This window comes from Callospermophilus lateralis, chromosome 13, assembly GCF_048772815.1.
Source record: "Callospermophilus lateralis isolate mCalLat2 chromosome 13, mCalLat2.hap1, whole genome shotgun sequence".
NCBI lineage: Eukaryota > Metazoa > Chordata > Mammalia > Rodentia > Sciuridae > Callospermophilus > Callospermophilus lateralis.
The window spans coordinates 8728202-8741139 of record NC_135317.1 but is presented as its reverse complement, the minus strand read 5'-3'; the positions used below and the strand labels follow the sequence as shown (position 1 = coordinate 8741139).

The window sequence follows — 12938 nt, the reverse complement described above, 5'->3', positions numbered from 1 at the left end:
ACAATAAAAACCTTCTGGACTAGATCACTTTACTGGTGAATTACTACCAAATATTTAAAGAATTAACACCAATCCTTCACAAATGTTCTCAAAAATTTTAACAAGAAGGAACATTTACTAAATCATTGGTGAAGCCTGCATTACCATTAGCATAACACCAAAGTCAAATACACACACAGAAGGAGAAGGAGAAGGAGAAGAAGAAAAAAAAAGAAGAAAAGAAAGAAAAAGAAAGAAAGAAAGAAAGAAAGAAAGAAAGAAAGAAAGAAAGAAAGAAAGAAAGAAAGAAAAGGAAGAAAATGGCAAACCAATATCCCAATGGACACTGTTGCAAAAATCCTCAATGAAACAGTAGGAATCTGATTTTTAAAAGCACATTAAAATTACCATATGCCATAGGTGATATGCTTCTGATATACAAGGATAGTTCAACATGTGAAAATCAACCAATGAAAAACATCATATTAACAGAATAAAGAAAACATAAACACATGGTCATTTAAATTGATGAAATGGTATTTGACTCAGCAATAAAGAATTAAATTGAATCATTTGCTTGTAAATGGATGGAACAGAAAACATTATTCTAAGTGAAATAAGCCAGACTCAGAAAGCCAAGGGTCAAATGTATTTTATCCTATATGTAGAAGCTAAAGAGATATAAGGAACTAAAAAGGGGGAGGGAGGAGATCTCATGAAAATAAAAGAGAGAAAACTAGAATGAAGGTTGGGAATCCACGGGGAGGAAGGAAGGATGGGAAAGGGGAGGAAGTGTAGAATAAAATTGATCAAACTATGCTATAGGCATGTGTGAATATTTAAAAATAAACTCCATTTTTTGTATGTCTATACTTCAACAATTTAAAAACAATAAATTAATGGAAGAAATATCAATAGAATAGAGGAAGGGGTTGGTGGAGAAAGGAGGGAAAGGAAAGGGAAATGCTAGGAATTGAAATGGAGTAAATTATATTGTATACATGTATGGATGTGTCAAAATGAACCCACTATTACATACAACTAATATTTTAAAAATTGATACAGAAAAAGCATTTGAAAAAGTTCAATGCTGTCTAAAAAAAAAAAACACTCTACATACTACACACAGATGAAAATTACCTCAACATAATAAAGGCATATGTGAAAAGCCCATAGCTTTAATCATACTGGGTGGAAATACTGAAAACTTCTCCCCTAATAGGAGGAGGACTACAAGGATGCACACTTTCACTTCTGCTTAACATATTAACATATTAAAATATTACTGTAATATTACATATTACAGCAATCAGGCAAAATAAATAAAACAAACAAATAAATAAAAGGCTAGAAGGAAATAAAATTACCACTGTTTATGTATAACTTTTTTATATGTAGAAAACCCTAAAGCGCGCACCACGCGCGCATGCATGTCCGAGCTATTCCATCCCCATCTACAAAATGTGTGTGTGTGTGGGGGGGGGGTGGATGTCAGAATGAATTGAGCAAAGTTTCAGGAAATAAAACCAGCAAGCAAAAATCAGTTACATTGGTTCCCTGCCTCTCCTCCGCCTCTTTCTTGGCCTCCACCTCCCTCTGCTGGGCGATTGCCGCAACTGCCCCTCCGTGGCCTTGTGAGTGGTAGCTGAGGCGCTGTGGCCATAGCCCAAACTGGTTTCCCAGAGGGCTGGATACCAAAGAAATAAACCAGAATGAGTTATGCAGAAAAGCCTGATGAAATCAAGAAAGATGAGTGGATGGAAACGCTCAGCAACCGACGCGCCCAGTGGAAACACGTGAATCGCCTAATCATTAACTATTTGGTCACAGAAGGCTTTAAGGAAGCAGCAGAGAACTGTCCCATGGAATCTGGAATTGAACTCAGCATGGATCCGGATACTTTTAATGAGAGAAGCAAGATTCAGGAGATGATTCTGAAGGCTTAGGTTTTGGAGGCCACCGCATTGATTAACAGTCCCTGTCCGGAGCTCTTGGACACAAACCAGCACCTTTACTTTCATCTGCAGCAACAGCACTACTTAATTTAGCTGATCCGCCAGCGACAGATCTTGGTGGTGCTAGAGGAGGAGAGCAGGGCTAAGAGAGCAGAGTGCCTCAAAGAGATGGAGCGCACGCTGGCCCTGGTGGCCCTCTATAGCCCTGAGGAGTCATGCTTCGGAGACCTCCTTCACAGGATGCAAAAGCAAAAGGTTTGGAGTGAGGTTAACCAAGCTGTTCTACATTATGAAAATCGCGAGTCAACACCCAAGATGACAAAATTACAGAAACTTGTTATGTTAGGCTCAGAACGTGCTGGACCAGAAGAAAGTAAAATATCCCAAAATGACAGACTTTAGCAAAGGTGTGATCCAGGAGCCCAAGGAGAGCCTTGCAAGCCAACTCCACACTGTCCCGCACACTGGACTCACCTTCCTGCCGCAGGGACCAAAGATTTTCACTGCAGCAGGAATATTTTCCCCTCTTATAGATTTGTGTGTTTTTTGTGTGGTTGGTTTTTTGTTTGTTTGTTTGTTTTGTTTTGTTTTTTGTTTTTGTTTTTTTGACTCAGCATCTTTCTTAAAAGGAAAATGGCCCTTTTAAATTCTGGAAGCCCCACAATGAAGGGCACCTTCTAGGAAGGCTGTCAGGCTGTGCACTTGGTGTGTCCTGAGAAATTCCACACCTTGGGTCACATTCCAGGAGCTCCTGTGTCTGGCTGACATAGGGGCTGGGTTCCTAGGGCTGCTGTTATAACCAGGCCTCACTGGAGGGACAAGAAGAGCACCCATCACTCTTACTTTCTGCTGGCTTGTAGGCAGACAATTCCTTTGTTAATTTTTCTAAGTCTTGACAGGCTTTCATCTTCCAGTTTTTTCTCACACCATGCTTTTCATTTGTTTTTGTTTTTGTCTTCTCTAGGAAAAAATATATATAAATTTATAAATCCTAAAAAATCAGTCGTCTTTCATACACTAACAATGAGAAATCTAAAAAGAAACAAGAAATTAAGAAAACAATTCTATTTACAGTAACAACAAAGAGAATAAAATACTTGGGTATAAACTAAATTGAGGATGTGAGAGACTTATACACTGAAAACTGTAAAAGATTATTTATTGAATTTAAAGAACACAAAAATAAATGGAAAAACATCCCATGTTCATAAATTGAAGGATTTAATACTGGTAAGATTTCAATATTGCCAAACGTGATCTACAAATTCAATGCAATTGCTATCAAAATCTCAAGATTTTTTATTAGTTAGTTATAGTTATACATAATATTGGGATTCATATTGTTATAATCATATAAGACTGGAATACAATTTGCTGCAGTTCCATCCCCCATTCTTCCCCTTGTCCTCCCTTCCTACCATTCCCATTCATTACCTTTTACTGGCCTTTAATTTATTTAAAATTCTTTTTAAATTAATGGTTTATAGATTACACATAAGGGTGAAACTCACTGTGGTGTATTCACATATGCATATAGCATAGTTTGGTCAACTCCATTCCACCATTCCTCCCTTTCCCATGCCTCCTCCCTCCACTTCAGTGACTTTCTGTACTCCCTCCCTGCACTCCACTGATCTCTTTTCTATTTTCATGGTATTCCCCTTCCCTTTTTTTTCCTTATTTTGGTCTAGCTTCTGCATATGAGGGAAAATATTTAACCCTTAATTTATTGAGTTGGAATTATTTCATCTCGTACTACGCTTTTAAGTTCCATCCATTTACCAGCAAATGCCATAATTTCTTTCTTCTTAATGGCTGAGTAAAACTCCATTGTGTATATGCTACATTTTCTGTATCCATTGCTTTGTCAATGGACACCTGGGCTGTTTCCATAACTTGGCTATTATGAGTTGTGTTGCTGTAATTGTGGCTGTATCAATATAGTATGCTGATTTTATTTCTTATCATAAATACTCAGGAGTGGGATAGCTGTGTTACATGTAGAAAATGGTATGGTAGTTCCTTAAACAATTGAGCAGAACTATCTATCATATGACCGAGCAATTCTGTTTCTCCAAGATACCTCTAAAAAATTAAAAAAAAAAAAAAACATGAACTCAAACAGACACTTGTACCTCCATGTTTACAGCAGTGAAATGACATATGTGTCCATTGATGGATAAAGACATAAACAAAATGTGTTATATCTGAATAGTGAAATATTCTTCAACCTTAAAAAGGAAAGAAATTTCAATTCATACTACAACATGGATGAGTCTATGAAAAATGCTAAGTGAAATAATCCAGTAACAAAAGAGAAATGAGGTGTCTTGAATAGTCAAATGCAAAGGTAGAAAGTAGAACTGTAGGAGGAAGGGAAATGGGATTATAGTTGTAGGGGCTCAGTGAACTTAATTATCAGTGAACTGCACACAAAAATGGTTAGAAGGATATGTTTTATTCAGTATTTATTTTACCAAAACAAAAAAAATACCCAGAATACAATATAAGGGGACAAGACAATAGAAAATATAAAAGCCAAGTTAAAAGATATGGAGAGAATTAAATGACTAGCTTGCTCACAGACTGATTCATGATTATTTGTGACCTGAATCTTTGAGGCTGACATCTTGAAACTATATTCTCCATACTTGTTGCCCTACTGGCTTCAGAAACTAGAGGATAGGAGAAAGGGAGATACCAGGATGTTTCTCCTCTCTTTTCTCTGAGTTTTGTGGTAGTGTCTACATCAATGACTGTGTTTCCTCTTTCATACCTCTTCTTATAGGACAGAAGCATAGTGTTTTTAGATACCCTCCACTTCAAAGTTCTGGTCAGGCTATTTTCTTGTTGTTTCTCTGTAGTCCTAGGAAAGCCAATAGTTTTTTGCTATTTCTAAATTTTAACTTGTCTCATTATCTCCTATTTGGCTTTTAGATTCACCAAAACATTTGTAACTAGTTCCCTGTATTGAATTCCTTTTGTCAAATTGCCTGGCTTTAACTCTCTTTTCCTGACTGAGTAAGTCAAGCACATATTTCATCTAAGTTTGAGAGGAGAGAGACTAGAGAATGGAAAAAAAGCCATCAATGATGGCTGAGTTTTCCCAAATAAGTTCGAGGTATAAACACTCAAATTTAGGAAGTTCAAATATTATTACTAAAACAAAATCCCTGGTGTGGGAGGGGGGCTGTAAAACATCAGAATGAAAAATGATGATGAGGAGCTTTTAACACCAACTCATCAACAGAGGGGGGAAACCAGAAATTAGTAACCATAGGTGATTTATGAGAGATACACATATAAACCTACAGACAGAGTAATACTGGAAATAAAATAAGAGGATAGGAGAAAGGGAGATACAAGGATGTTAATATATTAGTATTTACCGTCGAAATACTAATGAAAGAAAGTGGTGTGTCTAGATTAATATTGGACAAGATATGTTTTAAGAAAAATATTTATTAGCAGTAAAATGGGTCACTATATGCAATGAAGACAAATCCACCAAAAAAATGTAAAAGTCCAAAACTGTTGCAAAATATATAAAATAGGTAAAATTAAAAATGAAAGAAAAGGTAAAGTGAATAAATTCAGTTTTATTGGAAATGTTTAGTGTACTTCCTCAGTGGTGTCACTCAGGTGGTGGCATGGATACTGCAGACCAAATTTGTTGTGATAATCAGGAGCAGAAAGTAGGAAGAAAGATTTGAAAAACTTGCAGTTTGGCCAGAAAATTGGGAGGAAAACTGGCACTAAGAAAGTGTGGTTGTTAAAGGAAATATGGTTGTTAAACAGAATACACACTAGAAAATGCTAATTATTCCACCCAGAAACAATTGGAAAGATGGCTTGAGGGCATCTCATGCTTAAGGGGTAAAAGTAAAAATTTCTTTGAGAAGACACAATGTGGGAACCTGGTGTACACAGGGGGGACCTAGGAAGTTGTTATGCCTTGTTCAGCCACACATGCACTCAAAGACTGTTGCAGCCATGGTCCCAGGAGGCTTCACTACTGCTCCAGATGGTGGTAGACCTTGGTGTCAATCATGTGGCCCTGGCTCTGCAGGAATGTAGGATGCTGAAGTTAGGAGGTCATGGAGGCTTTCACTGAGATTTCAAAGGAAGACATTAGAGGCCAGGCAAAGTACAGCAAAGGCAGAGTCTTAATGGGTCACCACTGCAAGGGCAATGTGTGAAGATGTGAGAAGAAAAACAAAGCTGCAGTGGAGACTACCAAGATTAAGATATGCCAGAAACATGGAACATCTGCCTAGGAAAGCTGAGAAAATCCAGCAGACACAAACTAAGTGAGAGGCTATGTAGGCTGCAACCAGCAAAGCCATAGGGGCCGAGCTATGCAAGCCATTTGGAGAGAACATTGTGGTGTAATGTGCTCCCGATGCTGGACTTGGAGCTACAGGACTTCAACTAGCAATCCTCCTGTCTCAGAAGATAATCATTCCAGAGTAATTTTCTCCATCTTTAAAAAAGAAGCATTATAGAAAATTTAAAAATTTAAGAAAACTTTTAAATTATTAGATCAGTAATTTAAGTGTTAGTATAAAAGTAGGAGTAAATGTTATAGCTGTTAAATGAAATAATAAATCATGACCAAGCAAATATTTAGAGTTGATATAAGTATCCCCTAAGTGTTTTGAGGAAGTGCTTTGTAAATTGTAATATAGGATTATTTTCCTCCACATTTTATTTTTTTTCTGTTTCTTTTGTTTTATTAATTTTGTTGTGTGGAGCTATATCTATATAAACTTAAGAGAATTTTAAGTGATCAATTGAAAACTAAACTTGCTTTTCCCCTGGCAAGTGAATAATGTTTTAATCTTAGAGAACTGTTTTCCTGGATTTATTTCACTACCACATCTTTTGTATTATTTATCCTTTCTTCTTACAAAAGAGGTGTTCTACACCTTTCACTGAAGGAAAATATAAAGAGGAAATAGTTGATATTTTAAAAAATAACCCACAGTGATATTCCTAATAATGCTGCTTTTTTGTGGCCATCAGGCAGGTACTACCTTTGTGCCTTTGAGAAAGAATTAAATTTCAGCCGAGGGAATACTCCAAATTTCCACTGCAGGACAGGTTTCCCACCTGGATTCTGACCACCCCACTTTCTTTTCCAAGAATGAAATCCTATTGATGTGATTTTCCAAGATATTTTGCAGCAAAATAAGAGTTGATAGATGGCAACTCCTCCTCATCCATGATCCCCAAACAGGAAATAAAATAATCAGGCAGCAGGGTCTGTTCCAGAACAAGATCACTGGGTGACTCGTTTTCCAAAAACATGCTGGTTTCCCCCTCAGCTGGGTTTTGAATGTCAGGAGGACTGCTGCATTCTCCCTGATTTAAAATGAGGCTTAATTCTTCCAGAAGCAGCGTGTTGCTCAGTGAGTTCATACTTGACACAGAAAAACCAAAGTTAGGATTTTTTTTAACCTCATATTCCTTTCCAGGTCCAAGGAATCAACTTGTGTAGTGGTTGAGGAGTCCTGTTCATCGCTATTGCTAAGGTGTTGTTCCCCAGGGAGAAAATTTGAAATCTGGGGTTTATATCCCATGTGGAGGTCAGGAAGGTACACAATGGGATTGCTGGTAAACAGTGACTTTGGCAGGCTATGTCTTGTCTCCAGGGACTCTGTATTTTCCTTCTCGCAATCCCTGCACTGTGCTCTCCCAGGAAAAGGAATTCCCTTATTTCTGTAATCATGGGATCCACATAAAGGACTTGTTCACTGAAATTGCTAGTCACACATTCACTTTTTTCCTAAGAGGGAGGAAAAAAAAAGACTTGGTTTTGTTTTACAAAAAAAAAAAAACAAATTAAAAGGAGCCAGCTGGATAATTGAATACGCTCTGGAATGTTTTTTCCCTCAACCTCTCTCCCTCCCTTTTCTCATATTGTTTATCTTCCTGTATGATTTCCTCCTTTTGTCTTTTGTTCTCTTACTTGCTTTCAAATACTTATGAAATCCTCATGAAATCCTCCCCAAGAGGTGACTGAAAGAAAGAAACAATAAAAATAATCTGTGCCTCTTAAGCATATTTCTCAGTTTAAAGGTTTTAAAGAGGAAGATGGGACTTGCTGATTTTTTTATTATTATTATTGGTTGTTCAAAACATTACAGAGCTCTTGGCATATCATATTTCATACATTAGATTCAAGTGGGTTATGAACTTCCATTTTTACCCCGAATACAGATTGCAGAATCACATGGGTTACACATCCACATTTTTACATAATGCCATATTAGTGACTGTTGTATTCTGCTACCTTTCCTATCCTCTACTATCCCCCCTCCCCTCCCCTCCCATCTTCTCTCTCTACCCCATCTACTGTAATTCATTTCTCTCCTTGTTTACTTTCCCATTCCCCTCAAAATCTCTTATATGTAATTTTGTATAACAATGAGAGTCTCCTTACATTTCCATGCAATTTCCCTTTAAGCATTCGACAAACTACAGCATCCCTTTATGTTCAAAACATTAGAAAAACTAGGGATAACAGGAACTTACCTCAACATTGTAAAAGCTATCTATGCTAAGCCTCAGGCTAGCATCATTCTGAATGGAGAAAAATTGAAGGCATTACCTCTAAAATCTGGAACAAGACAGGGATGCCCTCTATCACCACTTCTATTCAATAAAGTTCTCAAAACACTGGCCAGAGCAATTAGACAGATGAAAGAAATTAAAGGCATAAAAATAGGAAAAGAAGAACTTAAATTATCACCATTTGTGGACGACATGATTCTATACCTAGAAGACCAAAAAGGGTCTACAAAAAAACTACTAGAACTAATAAATGAATTCAGCAAAGTGGCAGGATATAAAATCAACACGCATAAATCAAAAGCATTTCTGTATATCAGGGACAAAATTTCTGAAACGGAAATAAGAAAAAACACTTCATTCACAATATCCTCAAAAAAAAAAATAAATAAATAAAATGCTTGGGAATCCACCTAACAAGAGAGGTGAAATATTTATACAATGAAAACTACAGAGCCCTAAAAAGAGAAGTAGAAGAAGATCTTAGAAGATGAAAAAATATACCCTGTTCATGGATAGGCAGAGTTAACATCATCAAAATGGCGATGTTACTGAAAGTTCTCAATAGGTTTAATGCAATGCCAATCAAAATTCCAAAGGCATTGCTTGTAGAAATAGATAAAACAATCATGAAATTCATATGAAAAAATAAAAGACCCAGTATAGCAAAAGCAATTCTAAGCAGGAAGTGAGAATCAGGCAGTATGGTGACACCAGATTTCAAACTATATTACAGAGCAATAGTAACAAAAACAGCATGGTACTGGTACCAAAACAGGCGGGTGGACCAATGGTACAGAATAGAGGACACAGAGACTTATCCACAAAGTTACAACTATCTTATATTTGATAAAGGGGCTAAAAGCATGCAATGGAGGAAGAATAGCATCTTCATCAAATGGCTTTGGGAAAACTGGAAATCAATATGCAACGAAATGAAACTGAATCCCCTTCTCTCTCCATGCACAAATGTTAACTCAAAATGGATCAAGGAGCTTGAAATCAAATCAGAGACTCCGTGTCTGATAAAAAAAAGAAGTTGGCTCCGATCCATATATTGTGGCTTCGGGCTCCAAATTCCTCAATAGGACACCCATAGCACAAAAGTTAATAACAAGAATCAACAAATGGGACTTACTTAAACTGAAAAGTTTTTTCTCAGCAAGAGAAACAATAAGAGAGGTAAATAGGGAGCCTACATCATGGGACCAAATTTTTACTCCTCACACTTCGGATAGAGCCCTAATATCCAGAGTATACAAAGAACTCAAAAAATTAGACAATAAGTTAACAAATAACCCAATAAACAAATGGGCCAAGGACCTGAAGAGACACTTCTCAGAGGAGGATGTACAATCAATCAACAAGTATATAAAAAAATGCTCACCATCTCTAGCAGTCAGAGAAATGCAAATCAAAACCTCCCTAAGATATCATCTCACTCCAGTAAGATTGGCAGCCATTATGAAGTCAAACAACAACAAGTGCTGGCGAGGATGTGGGGAAAAAGGTACTCTTGTACATTGCTGGTGGGACTGCAAATTGGTGTGGCCAATTTGGAAAGCAGTATGGAGATTCCTGGGAAAACTGGGAATGGAACCATCATTTGACCCAGCTATTGCCCTTCTCGGACTATTCCCTGAAGACCTTAAAAGAGCATACTACAGAGATACTGCCACATCGATGTTCATAGCAGCACAATTCACAATAGCTAGACTGTGGAACCAACCCAGATGCCCTTCAATAGATGAATGGATAAAAAAATGTGGCATTTATACACCATGGAGTATTACGCAGCACTAAAAAATGTTAAAATCATGGAATTTGCAGGGAAATGGATGTCATTAGAGCAGGTTATGCTAAGTTAATCTAGCCAATCCCTAAAAAACAAATGCCAAATGTCTTCTTTGATATAATGAGAGCAACTAAGAACAGAGCAGGGAGGAAGAGCAGGAAGATAAGATTAACATTCTGCCACATTTTAAAGAATAAAATTTGGCTTATAGTTTGGACCACATAATTAACTGTTCAATTTAGTAAGGGATATTTTCAGAGTTAAAAAAATACAAATGCAGATGTCTGAAGGAACAAGGGAAGTGAAACACATAAGTGAAACAGGTCATGATGAAATAATTCAGGAAGTGGAAGCCTTGTGGCAAAGTGGAGAGAGTATGCCTCGTGAAAAGTGGGAAACCCACCTAGGTTTTTCAAGAAAAGCTTGTACTCTAGGATTTTATGCAAATTTCACTGATTTGAAAATGTTGATAAGTAAACTGATTCTCATGTAAACATGTTTTAAGTTCAAATTCAGCTTTTAAAGTAACCTATGATTTTTTCATGAGGCTTTGTATTCTTATCAAAGTCCAAAAAACAAACATCTATATTTGATTACCCTCAGATATAGGAACAATGGATAGAGACAATGGCCAGCATTCTTCTGTTGGCTTACTGTATATACTCCAGGTACCCAGTGTGCTTATAGTCCTGTATTCATTATTCCAGTTGATACTGATAAGCAAATTTTAAGGAAAGTTATTATTGTAGCCCATAATTTCAGAAAGAAGACAGAGGGTTGAAAAGTACTTAAGGTCCTAATACTCTAAATGAGTCAAGACACAAACCAGGTCAAAATCCACAGTAAATATTAGGTGATTAGTAATAAATGATTGCATTTAGTATAAAAGCGTAATTCTTCCCATTCTGAGGTTCCTGATTCCCTATCTGTCCCCAAATTGATTAATAGTCTTATGTGACTTAGTTTAAAAGCCTGATAGAAAACTATTCCTATTATCAGGGAAAAGAGAGTTTGCTAGAATCATCTTTCAAGTTATCAAATCATATAAACTAATTAAGGGGTCATTGTAAGAAGAAAAGTTAGAAAATGCAATGCAAATTATTTTTTAATATTTATTTTTAGTTATAGTTCTACACAATATCTTTATTTTATTTATTTATTTTTATGTGGTGCTGAGGATACTACCCAGAGCCTCTCATGTGCTAGGTAAGCACTCAACCACTGAGTCACAACACCAGCTCCAATGCAGAAATTATTAAAGTGAAAATATTTTACATTAAACCTTTATATGTTACACAAAGTACTACATATCCTAAAGTATATTTAAGCTTTAAAATATTTGTTTGACAAAACTATTAGTAACAATTTATGGACCGTCAAATATTTTAGATTTAATAAATAAAAGATATTTTTCAAAGAATGTAAGCACCAAAATATTATGCTGAAAAGACAGTTGAAAAAGGAAGTGCAGGATGATGCTATTACACTGTGCAATGTGACCAAAATCTTTTCCAATAGATACGTGTACTAAGGTCATATTAAAGATCATCAAATTGAATCTTTTACATTGCATTTTTGTCCTCAAGAATAATAGTAATAAAAAGGGACCAAGAAAGATGAGAGTAATTTTTCACAAGCTAGACATCACATCAATATATTCATAAAGTATATACATTGAAAGCTTATACATTACTAAATCTTCTCATTTTAAAAAATTATCTTATTAATGTATTAAAAATCAATACAGCATGAACAACATACACTCGCATTCATCTGTCAAAACTTAGCACTTAGGCTCTGCCAAATTCATTTTAAGAAAATGCATCAACTTTATCAACCCACCTTTATAAAAGCTTGAAAATATAATGTTCAGATACCCAAACACAGAATACATGTCTAAGGCTGCAGCTGGAGTCCTGGGCCTGTAACACACAACAGCCTCCCCCCCCCCCAACACACACACACAAAGCCATTATAAGGATCTGAATTTAAACACTTTACGCAAGTACAGAAAGATTGTAACTCATTCTTCAGGTTTAGCACTTTTACACAAGGAACACAAAGCTCCTAATTCCTCTAAAATAACTTTAAAGCTACTGGACTAATATGAGTTACAAAAATTCTTGAGAGTTTGGACTCCTGGACAATCAGTTAATTCACCAAACTACAGAAACCACAAGAAAAACCCATGAAAATACTTTGGATTTTCACACACACACACATGCCCTTTTTTAAAGTAAGTGTCATTAAAACAGCTATGTCAAGGTTTACAAGCCCGTTTCCATCCTAAAAATAACAACTGCTTTTAAAAATTCTCAAAGGGGGATTTTAGCAAGGTGCGAATACAAAGCCCTGGAGCAGAGAATAGGGCAGCTGGTGAGCAAGCTGAGATGGACTCCATTTCAGGCAAGATTTCTCTGTTTTGTTTTTTTGTTTCTTTGTTTTTAATAAGGATCACACTTCTCTGCTTTCTCTATTCTTAAAAGGAAACTTCCTTTATAGATGCTTTGGTGAGACAGGGACCTCAGCTCCTAGAGAAATCACTCTTCAATACAATTTGGGGACTCGGGATGAGCTGTAGGCGGCTGCGCATGCAACAGGACCTCACCAAGCAGACCAGGCCAGGGGTGCATTAG

At 36.5% G+C, this 12938-nt stretch overlaps 1 pseudogene; it reads left to right on the top strand.

Moving 5' to 3' along the window:
- The first annotated feature begins 1691 nt into the window (after positions 1-1691).
- On the top strand, positions 1692-12938 carry LOC143379519 (glucose-induced degradation protein 8 homolog pseudogene; annotated as a pseudogene).